This window comes from Hyla sarda, chromosome 1 (assembly GCF_029499605.1).
Source record: "Hyla sarda isolate aHylSar1 chromosome 1, aHylSar1.hap1, whole genome shotgun sequence".
NCBI lineage: Eukaryota > Metazoa > Chordata > Amphibia > Anura > Hylidae > Hyla > Hyla sarda.
Genome location: NC_079189.1, coordinates 608,754,400 through 608,767,039, shown reverse-complemented (window position 1 = coordinate 608,767,039; position 12,640 = coordinate 608,754,400). Strand labels below are relative to the sequence as shown.

At 45.0% G+C, this 12,640-nt stretch overlaps 1 pseudogene; it reads left to right on the top strand.

Moving 5' to 3' along the window:
• Positions 1-12,640, top strand: part of LOC130297517 (zinc finger protein 585A-like) — a 57,221-nt pseudogene that overhangs the window by 26,301 nt on the left and 18,280 nt on the right.

Below are 12,640 nucleotides of genomic sequence, written 5' to 3'. Positions count from 1 at the left end.
AGTAAGGAGATTACATGACAGGGAGGTTTGTTACAGTGTGTTATCAGTGTATGACCCCAGTAGTAAGGAGATTACATGAGGAGGAGGTTTGTTACAGTGTGTGACCCCAGTAGCAAGGAGATTACATGAGGAGGAGGTTTGTTACAGTGTGTTATCAGTGTGTGATCCCAGTAGTAAGGAGATTACATGAGGAGGAGGTTTGTTACAGTGTGCTATCAGTGTGTGATCCCAGTAGTAAGGAGATTACATGTGGAGGAGGTTTGTTACAGTGTGTTATCAGTGTGTGATCCCAGTAGTAAGGAGATTACATGAGGAAGAGGTTTGTTACAGTGTGTTATCAGTGTATGACCCCAGTAGTAAGGAGATTACATGAGGAGGAGGTTTGTTACAGTGTGTGACCCCAGTAGTAAGAAGATTACATGAGGAGGTTTGTTACAGTGTGTTATCAGTGTGGGATCCCAGTAGTAAAGAGATTACATGAGGAGGAGGTTTGTTACAGTGTGTCATCCCAGTAGTAAGGAGATTACATGAGGAAGAGGTTTTGTTACAGTGTGTTACAGTGTGTGATCCCAGTAGTAAGGAGATTACATGAGGAGGAGGTTTGTTACAGTGTGTTATCAGTGTGTGATCCCAGTAGTAAGGAGATTACATGAGGAGGAGGTTTGTTACAGTGTTATCAGTGTGTGATCCCAGTAGTAAGGAGATTACATGAGGAGGAGGTTTGTTACAGTGTGTTATCAGTGTGTGACCCCAGTAGTAAGGAGGTTACATGAGGAGGAGGTTTGTTACAGTGTGTTATCAGTGTGTGATCCCAGTAGTAAGGAGATTACATGTGGAGGAGGTTTGTTACAGTGTGTTATCAGTGTGTGATCCCAGTAGTAAGGAGATTACATGAGGGGGAGGTTTGTTACAGTGTGTTATCAGTGTGAGACCCCAGTAGTAAGGAGATTACATGAGGAGGAGGTTTGTTACAGTGTGTTATCAGTGTGAGACCCCAGTAGTAAGGAGATTACATGAGGAAGAGGTTTGTTACAGTGTGTTATCAGTGTATGACCCCAGTAGTAAGGAGATTACATGAGGAGGAGGTTTGTTACAGTGTGTGACCCCAGTAGTAAGGAGATTACATGAGGAGGTTTGTTACAGTGTGTTATCAGTGTGGGATCCCAGTAGTAAAGAGATTACATGAGGAGGAGGTTTGTTACAGTGTGTCATCCCAGTAGTAAGGAGATTACATGAGGAAGAGGTTTTGTTACAGTGTGTTACAGTGTGTGATCCCAGTAGTAAGGAGATTACATGAGGAGGAGGTTTGTTACAGTGTGTTATCAGTGTGTGATCCCAGTAGTAAGGAGATTACATGAGGAGGAGGTTTGTTACAGTGTTATCAGTGTGTGATCCCAGTAGTAAGGAGATTACATGAGGAGGAGGCTTGTTACAGTGTGTTATCAGTGTGTGATCCCAGTAGTAAGGAGATTACATGAGGAGGAGGTTTGTTACAGTGTTATCAGTGTGTGATCCCAGTAGTAAGGAGATTACATGAGGAGGAGGCTTGTTACAGTGTGTTATCAGTGTGGGATCCCAGTAGTAAAGAGATTACATGAGGAGGAGGTTTGTTACAGTGTGTCATCCCAGTAGTAAGGAGATTACATGAGGAAGAGGTTTTGTTACAGTGTGTTACAGTGTGTGATCCCAGTAGTAAGGAGATTACATGAGGAGGAGGTTTGTTACAGTTTGTTACAGTGTGTTATCAGTGTGTGATCCCAGTAGTAAGGAGATTACATGAGGAGGAGGTTTGTTACAGTGTTATCAGTGTGTGATCCCAGTAGTAAGGAGATTACATGAGGAGGAGGTTTGTTACAGTGTGTTATCAGTGTGTGACCCCAGTAGTAAGGAGGTTACATGAGGAGGAGGTTTGTTACAGTGTGTTATCAGTGTGTGATCCCAGTAGTAAGGAGATTACATGTGGAGGAGGTTTGTTACAGTGTGTTATCAGTGTGTGATCCCAGTAGTAAGGAGATTACATGAGGGGGAGGTTTGTTACAGTGTGTTATCAGTGTGAGACCCCAGTAGTAAGGAGATTACATGAGGAGGAGGTTTGTTACAGTGTGTTATCAGTGTGAGACCCCAGTAGTAAGGAGATTACATGAGGAAGAGGTTTGTTACAGTGTGTTATCAGTGTATGACCCCAGTAGTAAGGAGATTACATGAGGAGGAGGTTTGTTACAGTGTGTGACCCCAGTAGTAAGGAGATTACATGAGGAGGTTTGTTACAGTGTGTTATCAGTGTGGGATCCCAGTAGTAAAGAGATTACATGAGGAGGAGGTTTGTTACAGTGTGTCATCCCAGTAGTAAGGAGATTACATGAGGAAGAGGTTTTGTTACAGTGTGTTACAGTGTGTGATCCCAGTAGTAAGGAGATTACATGAGGAGGAGGTTTGTTACAGTGTGTTATCAGTGTGTGATCCCAGTAGTAAGGAGATTACATGAGGAGGAGGTTTGTTACAGTGTTATCAGTGTGTGATCCCAGTAGTAAGGAGATTACATGAGGAGGAGGCTTGTTACAGTGTGTTATCAGTGTGTGATCCCAGTAGTAAGGAGATTACATGAGGAGGAGGTTTGTTACAGTGTTATCAGTGTGTGATCCCAGTAGTAAGGAGATTACATGAGGAGGAGGCTTGTTACAGTGTGTTATCAGTGTGTGATCCCAGTAGTAAGGAGATTACATGAGGGGGAGGTTTGTTACAGTGTGTTATCAGTGTGTGACCCCAGTAGTAAGGAGGTTACATGAGGAGGAGGTTTGTTACAGTGTGTTATCAGTGTGTGATCCCAGTAGTAAGGAGATTACATGTGGAGGAGGTTTGTTACAGTGTGTTATCAGTGTGTGATCCAAGTAGTAAGGAGATTACATGAGGAGGAGGTTTGTTACAGTGTGTTATCAGTGTGTGATCCCAGTAGTAAGGAGATTACATGAGGAGGAGGTTTGTTACAGTGTGTTATCAGTGTGTGATCCCAGTAGTAAGGAGATTACATGAGGTGGAGGTTTGTTACAGTGTGTTATCAGTGTGTGATCCCAGTAGTAAGGAGATTACATAAGAAGGGGGTTTGTTACAGTGTGTTATCAGTGTGTGATCCCAGTAGTAAGGAGATTACATGAGGAGGAGGTTTGTTACAGTGTTATCAGTGTGTGATCCCAGTAGTAAGGAGGTTACATGAGGAGAAGGTTTGTTACAGTGTGTTATCAGTGTGTGATCCCAGTAGTAAGGAGATTACATGAGGAGGAGGTTTGTTACAATGTGTTATCAGTGTGTGACCCCAGTAGTAAGGAGATTACATGAGGAGGAGGTTTGTTACAGTGTGTTATCAGTGTGTGACCCCAGTAGTAAGGAGATTACATGAGGAGGAGGTTTGTTACAGTGTTATCAGTGTGTGATCCCAGTAGTAAGGAGGTTACATGAGGAGGAGGTTTGTTACAGTGTGTTATCAGTGTGTGATCCCAGTAGTAAGGAGATTACATGAGGAGGAGGTTTGTTACAGTGTGTTATCAGTGTGTTATCCCAGTAGTAATGAGATTACATGAGGAGGAGGTTTGTTACAGTGTGTTATCAGTGTGTGACCCCAGTAGTAAGGAGATTACATGAGGAGGAGGTATGTTACAGTGTGTTACAGTGTGTTATCAGTGTGTGATCCCAGTAGTAAGGAGATTACATGAGGAAGAGGTTTTGTTACAGTGTGTTATCAGTGTGTGACCCCAGTAGTAAGGAGATTACATGAGGAGGAGGTTTGTTACAGTGTGTTATCAGTGTGTGATCCCAGTAGTAAGGAGATTACATGAGGAGGAGGTTTGTTACAGTGTGTTATCAGTGTGTGACCCCAGTAGTAAGGAGATTACATGAGGAGGAGGTTTGTTACAGTGTGTTATCAGTGTGTGATCCCAGTAGTAAGGAGATTACATGAGGAGGAGGTTTGTTACAGTGTGTTATCAGTGTGTGATCCCAGTAGTAAGGAAATTACATGAGAAGGGGGTTTGTTACAGTGTGTTATCAGTGTGTGATCCCAGTAGTAATGAGATTACATGAGGAGGAGGTTTGTTACAGTGTGTTATCAGTGTGTGACCCCAGTAATAAGGAGATTACATGAGGAGGAGGTTTGTTACAGTGTGTTATCAGTGTGTGACCCCAGTAGTACGGAGATTACATGAGGAGGAGGTTTGTTACAGTGTAATATCAGTGTGTGACCCCAGTAGTAAGGAGATTACATGAGGAGGAGGTTTGTTACAGTGTGTTATCAGTGTGTGATCCCAGTAGTAATGAGATTACATGAGGAGGAGGTTTGTTACAGTGTGTTATCAGTGTGTGACCCCAGTAGTAAGGAAATTACATGAGGAGGAGGTTTGTTACAGTGTGTTATCAGTGTGTGACCCCAGTAGTAAGGAGATTACATGAGGAGGTTTGTTACAGTGTGTTATCAGTGTGTGATCCCAGTAGTAAGGAGATTACATGAGGAGGAGGTTTGTTACAGTGTGTTATCAGTGTGTGATCCCAGTAGTAAGGAGATTACATGAGGAGGAGGTTTGTTACAGTGTGCTATCAGTGTGTGATCCCAGTAGTAAGGAGATTACATGTGGAGGAGGTTTGTTACAGTGTGTTATCAGTGTGTGATCCCAGTAGTAAGGAGATTACATGAGGAGGAGGTTTGTTACAGTGTGTTATCAGTGTGTGATCCCAGTAGTAAGTAGATTACATGAGGGGGAGGTTTGTTACAGTGTGTTATCAGTGTGAGACCCCAGTAGTAAGGAGATTACATGAGGAGGAGGTTTGTTACAGTGTGTTATCAGTGTGAGACCCCAGTAGTAAGGAGATTACATGAGGAAGAGGTTTGTTACAGTGTGTTATCAGTGTATGACCCCAGTAGTAAGGAGATTACATGAGGAGGAGGTTTGTTACAGTGTGTGACCCCAGTAGTAAGGAGATTACATGAGGAAGTTTGTTACAGTGTGTTATCAGTGTGGGATCCCAGTAGTAAAGAGATTACATGAGGAGGAGGTTTGTTACAGTGTGTCATCCCAGTAGTAAGGAGATTACATGAGGAAGAGGTTTTGTTACAGTGTGTTACAGTGTGTGATCCCAGTAGTAAGGAGATTACATGAGGAGGAGGTTTGTTACAGTGTGTTATCAGTGTGTGATCCCAGTAGTAAGGAGATTACATGAGGAGGAGGTTTGTTACAGTGTTATCAGTGTGTGATCCCAGTAGTAAGGAGATTACATGAGGAGGAGGCTTGTTACAGTGTGTTATCAGTGTGTGATCCCAGTAGTAAGGAGATTACATGAGGAGGAGGTTTGTTACAGTGTGTTATCAGTGTGTGACCCCAGTAGTAAGGAGGTTACATGAGGAGGAGGTTTGTTACAGTGTGTTATCAGTGTGTGATCCCAGTAGTAAGGAGATTACATGTGGAGGAGGTTTGTTACAGTGTGTTATCAGTGTGTGATCCCAGTAGTAAGGAGATTACATGAGGGGGAGGTTTGTTACAGTGTGTTATCAGTGTGAGACCCCAGTAGTAAGGAGATTACATGAGGAGGAGGTTTGTTACAGTGTGTTATCAGTGTGTGATCCCAGTAGTAAGGAGATTACATGAGGAGGAGGTTTGTTACAGTGTTATCAGTGTGTGATCCCAGTAGTAAGGAGATTACATGAGGAGGAGGTTTGTTACAGTGTGTGACCCCAGTAGTAAGGAGATTACATGAGGAGGTTTGTTACAGTGTGTTATCAGTGTGGGATCCCAGTAGTAAAGAGATTACATGAGGAGGAGGTTTGTTACAGTGTGTCATCCCAGTAGTAAGGAGATTACATGAGGAAGAGGTTTTGTTACAGTGTGTTACAGTGTGTGATCCCAGTAGTAAGGAGATTACATGAGGAGGAGGTTTGTTACAGTGTGTTATCAGTGTGTGATCCCAGTAGTAAGGAGATTACATGAGGAGGAGGTTTGTTACAGTGTTATCAGTGTGTGATCCCAGTAGTAAGGAGATTACATGAGGAGGAGGCTTGTTACAGTGTGTTATCAGTGTGTGATCCCAGTAGTAAGGAGATTACATGAGGAGGAGGTTTGTTACAGTGTTATCAGTGTGTGATCCCAGTAGTAAGGAGATTACATGAGGAGGAGGCTTGTTACAGTGTGTTATCAGTGTGTGATCCCAGTAGTAAGGAGATTACATGAGGGGGAGGTTTGTTACAGTGTGTTATCAGTGTGTGACCCCAGTAGTAAGGAGGTTACATGAGGAGGAGGTTTGTTACAGTGTGTTATCAGTGTGTGATCCCAGTAGTAAGGAGATTACATGTGGAGGAGGTTTGTTACAGTGTGTTATCAGTGTGTGATCCAAGTAGTAAGGAGATTACATGAGGAGGAGGTTTGTTACAGTGTGTTATCAGTGTGTGATCCCAGTAGTAAGGAGATTACATGAGGAGGAGGTTTGTTACAGTGTGTTATCAGTGTGTGATCCCAGTAGTAAGGAGATTACATGAGGTGGAGGTTTGTTACAGTGTGTTATCAGTGTGTGATCCCAGTAGTAAGGAGATTACATAAGAAGGGGGTTTGTTACAGTGTGTTATCAGTGTGTGATCCCAGTAGTAAGGAGATTACATGAGGAGGAGGTTTGTTACAGTGTTATCAGTGTGTGATCCCAGTAGTAAGGAGGTTACATGAGGAGAAGGTTTGTTACAGTGTGTTATCAGTGTGTGATCCCAGTAGTAAGGAGATTACATGTGGAGGAGGTTTGTTACAGTGTTATCAGTGTGTGATCCCAGTAGTAAGGAGATTACATGAGGTGGAGGTTTGTTACAGTGTGTTATCAGTGTGTGACCCCAGTAGTAAGGAGATTACATGAGGAGGAGGTTTGTTACAGTGTGTTATCAGTGTGTGATCCCAGTAGTAAGGAGATTACATGAGGAGGAGGTTTGTTACAGTGTGTTATCAGTGTGTGATCCCAGTAGTAAGGAGATTACATGAGGAAGAGGTTTTGTTACAGTGTGTTATCAGTGTGTGACCCCAGTAGTAAGGAGATTACATGAGGAGGAGGTTTGTTACAGTGTGTTATCAGTGTGTGATCCCAGTAGTAAAGAGATTACATGAGGAGGAGGTTTGTTACAATGTGTTATCAGTGTGTGATCCCAGTAGTAAGGAGATTACATGAGGAGGAGGTTTGTTACAGTGTGTTATCAGTGTGTGATTCCAGTAGTAAGGAGATTACATGAGGAGGAGGTTTGTTACAGTGTGTTATCAGTGTGTGATCCCAGTAGTAAGGAGGTTACATGAGGAGGAGGTTTGTTACAGTGTGTTATCAGTGTGTGATCCCAGTAGTAAGGAGGTTACATGAGGAGGAGGTTTGTTACAGTGTGTTATCAGTGTGTGACCCCAGTAGTAAGGTGATTACATGAGGAGGAGGTTTGTTACAGTGTGTTATCAGTGTGTTATCCCAGTAGTAATGAGATTACATGAGGAGGAGGTTTGTTACAGTGTGTTATCAGTGTGTGACCCCAGTAGTAAGGAGATTACATGAGGAGGAGGTATGTTACAGTGTGTTATCAGTGTGTGATCCCAGTAGTAAGGAGATTACATGAGGAAGAGGCTTTGTTACAGTGTGTTATCAGTGTGTGACCCCAGTAGTAAGGAGATTACATGAGGAGGAGGTTTGTTACAGTGTGTTATCAGTGTGTGATCCCAGTAGTAAGGAGATTACATGAGGAGGAGGTTTGTTACAGTGTGTTATCAGTGTGTGATCCCAGTAGTAAGGAAATTACATGAGAAGGGGGTTTGTTACAGTGTGTTATCAGTGTGTGATCCCAGTAGTAATGAGATTACATGAGGAGGAGGTTTGTTACAGTGTGTTATCAGTGTGTGACCCCAGTAGTAAGGAGATTACATGAGGAGGAGGTTTGTTACAGTGTGTTATCAGTGTGTGACCCCAGTAGTACGGAGATTACATGAGGATGAGGTTTGTTACAGTGTGTTATCAGTGTGTGACCCCAGTAGTAAGGAGATTACATGAGGAGGAGGTTTGTTACAGTGTGTTATCAGTGTGTGATCCCAGTAGTAATGAGATTACATGAGGAGGAGGTTTGTTACAGTGTGTTATCAGTGTGTGACCCCAGTAGTAAGGAAATTACATGAGGAGGAGGTTTGTTACAGTGTGTTATCAGTGTGTGACCCCAGTAGTAAGGAGATTACATGAGGAGGTTTGTTACAGTGTGTTATCAGTGTGTGATCCCAGTAGTAAGGAGATTACATGAGGAGGAGGTTTGTTACAGTGTTTCACCCCAGTAGTAAGGTGGAGCGTGTCAAAGGGAAAAGCCAATGAGTGGGGTTAAGGGGTGGAAAAATTCCTTGCGCCTACAGGCAGTGCAGGACACAGCTGAATGTGCTCAGTTAAGACAGGTTCCAACTCACCTTGGCTGCCTACGGAATTAACAGACATATAGGATTCACCTATAGAAGAGTCATGTGATGTTCAGCTCCCGAGCGCCCTCCTGTTCCCAAATATTCTGCTCCATGCTGTAAGGATCGCCCTGACAGCCGCAGAGCCCAACTACGTATGTGAGTATACACTGTATATGTGTGTGTGTATATATATATATATATATATATATATATATATATATATATATATTGTATATTTTCAGAGTTAGATGAGGAGGCTTCATAGATGATATCTCGGCCTCTCATCACTTCTTATGGGTTTTTCTCATTGATCACAAGATCCAGAACTTTCTGTGTATTTGTCTCTTTCTTTCTCTGTCTGTTGTTGTTTCTATTAGCAGCCGCCATTTCTCATCGTCTCCTCTTCTTCCCTTCAGGTTTCTCCAACCCAGGATCCTCTGCTGATATCTTCTAATATAAGAACTCATCAACAAGATGATGGAACTGCTGACTGGAGAGGTGACACTGCTGGGACATTATACAGTAATGGAGGGGTCTGGTGATGACTGGAGAGGTGACACTGCTGGGAATGCTGGGACATTATACAGTAATGGAGGGGTCTGGTGATGACTGGAGAGGTTACACTGCTGGGAATGCTGGGACATTATACAGTAATGGAGGGGTCTGGTGATGACTGGAGAGGTGACACTGCTGGGAATGCTGGGACATTATACAGTAATGGAGGGGTCTGGTGATGACTGGGGAGGTGACACTGCTGGGACATTATACAGTAATGGAGGGGTCTGGTGATGACTGGAGAGGTGACACTGCTGGGAATGCTGGGACATTATACAGTAATGGAGAGGTCTGGTGATGACTGGAGAGGTGACACTGCTGGGACATTATACAGTAATGGAGGGGTCTGGTGATGACTGGAGAGGTGACACTGCTGGGACATTATACAGTAATGGAGGGGTCTGGTGATGACTGGAGAGGTGACACTGCTGGGAATGCTGGGACATTATACAGTAATGGAGGGTCTGGTGATGACTGGAGAGGTGACACTGCTGGGACATTATACAGTAATGGAGGGGTCTGGTGATGACTGGAGAGGTGAAAATGCTGGGACATTATACAGTAATGGAGGGATCTGGTGATGACTGGAGAGGTGACACTGCTGGGACATTATACAGTAATGGAGGGGTCTGGTGATGACTGGAGAGGTGACACTGCTGGGACATTATACAGTAATGGAGGGTCTGGTGATGACTGGAGAGGTGACACTGCTGGGACATTATACAGTAATGGAGGGGTCTGGTGATGACTGGAGAGGTGACACTGCTGGGACATTATACAGTAATGGAGGGGTCTGGTGATGACTGGAGAGGTGACACTGCTGGGAATGCTGGGACATTATACAGTAATGGAGGGGTCTGGTGATGACTGGAGAGGTGACACTGCTGGGACATTATACAGTAATGGAGGGGTCTGGTGATGACTGGAGAGGTGACACTGCTGGGACATTATACAGTAATGGAGGGGTCTGGTGATGACTGGAGAGGTGACACTGCTGGGAATGCTGGGATATTATACAGTAATGGAGGGGTCTGGTGATGACTGGAGAGGTGACACTGCTGGGACATTATACAGTAATGGAGGGGTCTGGTGATGACTGGAGAGGTGACACTGCTGGGAATGCTGGGACATTATACAGTAATGGAGGGGTCTGGTGATGACTGGAGAGGTGACACTGCTGGGACATTATACAGTAATGGAGGGGTCTGGTGATGACTGGAGAGGTGACACTGCTAGGACATTATACAGTAATGGAGGGGTCTGGTGATGACTGGAGAGGTGACACTGCTGGGAATGCTGGGACATTATACAGTAATGGAGGGGTCGGGTGATGACTGGAGAGGTGACACTGCTGGGACATTATACAGTAATGGAGGGGTCTGGTGATGACTGGAGAGGTGACACTGCTGGTACATTATACAGTAATGGAGGGGTCTGGTGATGACTGGAGAGGTGACACTGCTGGGACATTATACAGTAATGGAGGGATCTGGTGATGACTGGAGAGGTGACACTGCTGGGACATTATACAGTAATGGAGGGGTCTGGTGATGACTGGAGAGGTGACACTGCTGGGACATTATACAATAATGGAGGGGTCTGGTGATGACTGGAGAGGTGACACTGCTGGGACATTATACAGTAATGGAGGGGTCTGGTGATGACTGGAGAGGTGACACTGCTGGTACATTATACAGTAATGGAGGGGTCTGGTGATGACTGGAGAGGTGACACTGCTGGGACATTATACAGTAATGGAGGGGTCTGGTGATGACTGGAGAGGTGACACTGCTGGGAATGCTGGGACATTATAGAGTAATGGAGGGGTCTGGTGATGACTGGAGAGGTGACACTGCTGGGACATTATACAGTAATGGAGGGGTCTGGTGATGACTGGAGAGGTGACACTGCTGGGACATTATACAGTAATGGAGGGGTCTGGTGATGACTGGAGAGGTGACACTGCTGGGACATTATACAGTAATGGAGGGGTCTGGTGATGACTGGAGAGGTGACACTGCTGGGACATTATACAGTAATGGAGGGGTCTGGTGATGACTGGAGAGGTGACACTGCTGGGAATGCTGGGACATTATACAGTAATGGAGGGGTCTGGTGATGACTGGAGAGGTGACACTGCTGGGAATGCTGGGACATTATACAGTAATAGAGGGGTCGGGTGATGACTGGAGAGGTGACACTGCTGGGACATTATACAGTAATGGAGGGGTCTGGTGATGACTGGAGAGGTGACACTGCTGGGACATTATACAGTAATGGAGGGGTCTGGTGATGACTGGAGAGGTGACACTGCTGGGAATGCTGGGACATTATACAGTAATGGAGGGGTCTGGTGATGACTGGAGAGGTGACACTGCTGGGAATGCTGGGACATTATACAGTAATAGAGGGGTCGGGTGATGACTGGAGAGGTTACACTGCTGGGACATTATACAGTAATGGAGGGGTCTGGTGATGACTGGAGAGGTGACACTGCTGGGACATTATACAGTAATGGAGGGGTCTGGTGATGACTGGAGAGGTGACACTGCTGGGACATTATACAGTAATGGAGGGGTCTGGTGATGACTGGAGAGGTGACACTGCTGGGACATTATACAGTAATGGAGGCGTCTGGTGATGACTGGAGAGGTGACACTGCTGGGACATTATACAGTAATGGAGGGGTCTGGTGATGACTGTAGAGGTGACACTGCTGGGACATTATACAGTAATGGAGGGGTCTGGTGATGACTGGAGAGGTGACACTGCTGGGAATGCTGGGACATTATACAGTAATGGAGGGGTCTGGTGATGACTGGAGAGGTGACACTGCTGGGAATGCTGGGACATTATACAGTAATAGAGGGGTCTGGTGATGACTGGAGAGGTGACACTGCTGGGACATTATACAGTAATGGAGGGGTCTGGTGATGACTGGAGAGGTGACACTGCTGGGACATTATACAGTAATGGAGGGTTCGGGTGATGACTGGAGAGGTGACACTGCTGGGACATTATACAGTAATGGAGGGGTCTGGTGATGACTGGAGAGGTGACACTGCTGGGACATTATACAGTAATGGAGGGGTCTGGTGATGACTGGAGAGGTGACACTGCTGGAGATGCTGGGACATTATACAGTAATGGAGGGGTCTGGTGATGACTGGAGAGGTGACACTGCTGGGACATTATACAGTAATGGAGGGGTCTGGTGATGACTGGAGAGGTGACACTGCTGGGAATGCTGGGACATTATACAGTAATGGAGGGGTCTGGTGATGACTGGAGAGGTGACACTGCTGGGACATTATACAGTAATGGAGGGGTCTGGTGATGACTGGAGAGGTGACACTGCTGGGACATTATACAGTAATGGAGGGGTCTGGTGATGACTGGAAAGGTGACCCTGCTGGGAATAGAGGTGTCCCTGGAAAGAGAGGTGTCCCTGTCCTCTTCTTCCTTAGGATCAGGTAGATGGAGATATTCCCTATGATCTGTAGAAGGGCTGTGAAGCTCTTGTGTTCAGTCTTGTTTTATCCTACAGTATTATATGCTTTATACTTGTGGAATGAGAAAGGTGGAGATGACAGGATAAAGCCGACCATAGACATTACATGTTGTCTGGATCTTCTCACAGTTTTCTGGCTATGGAGACT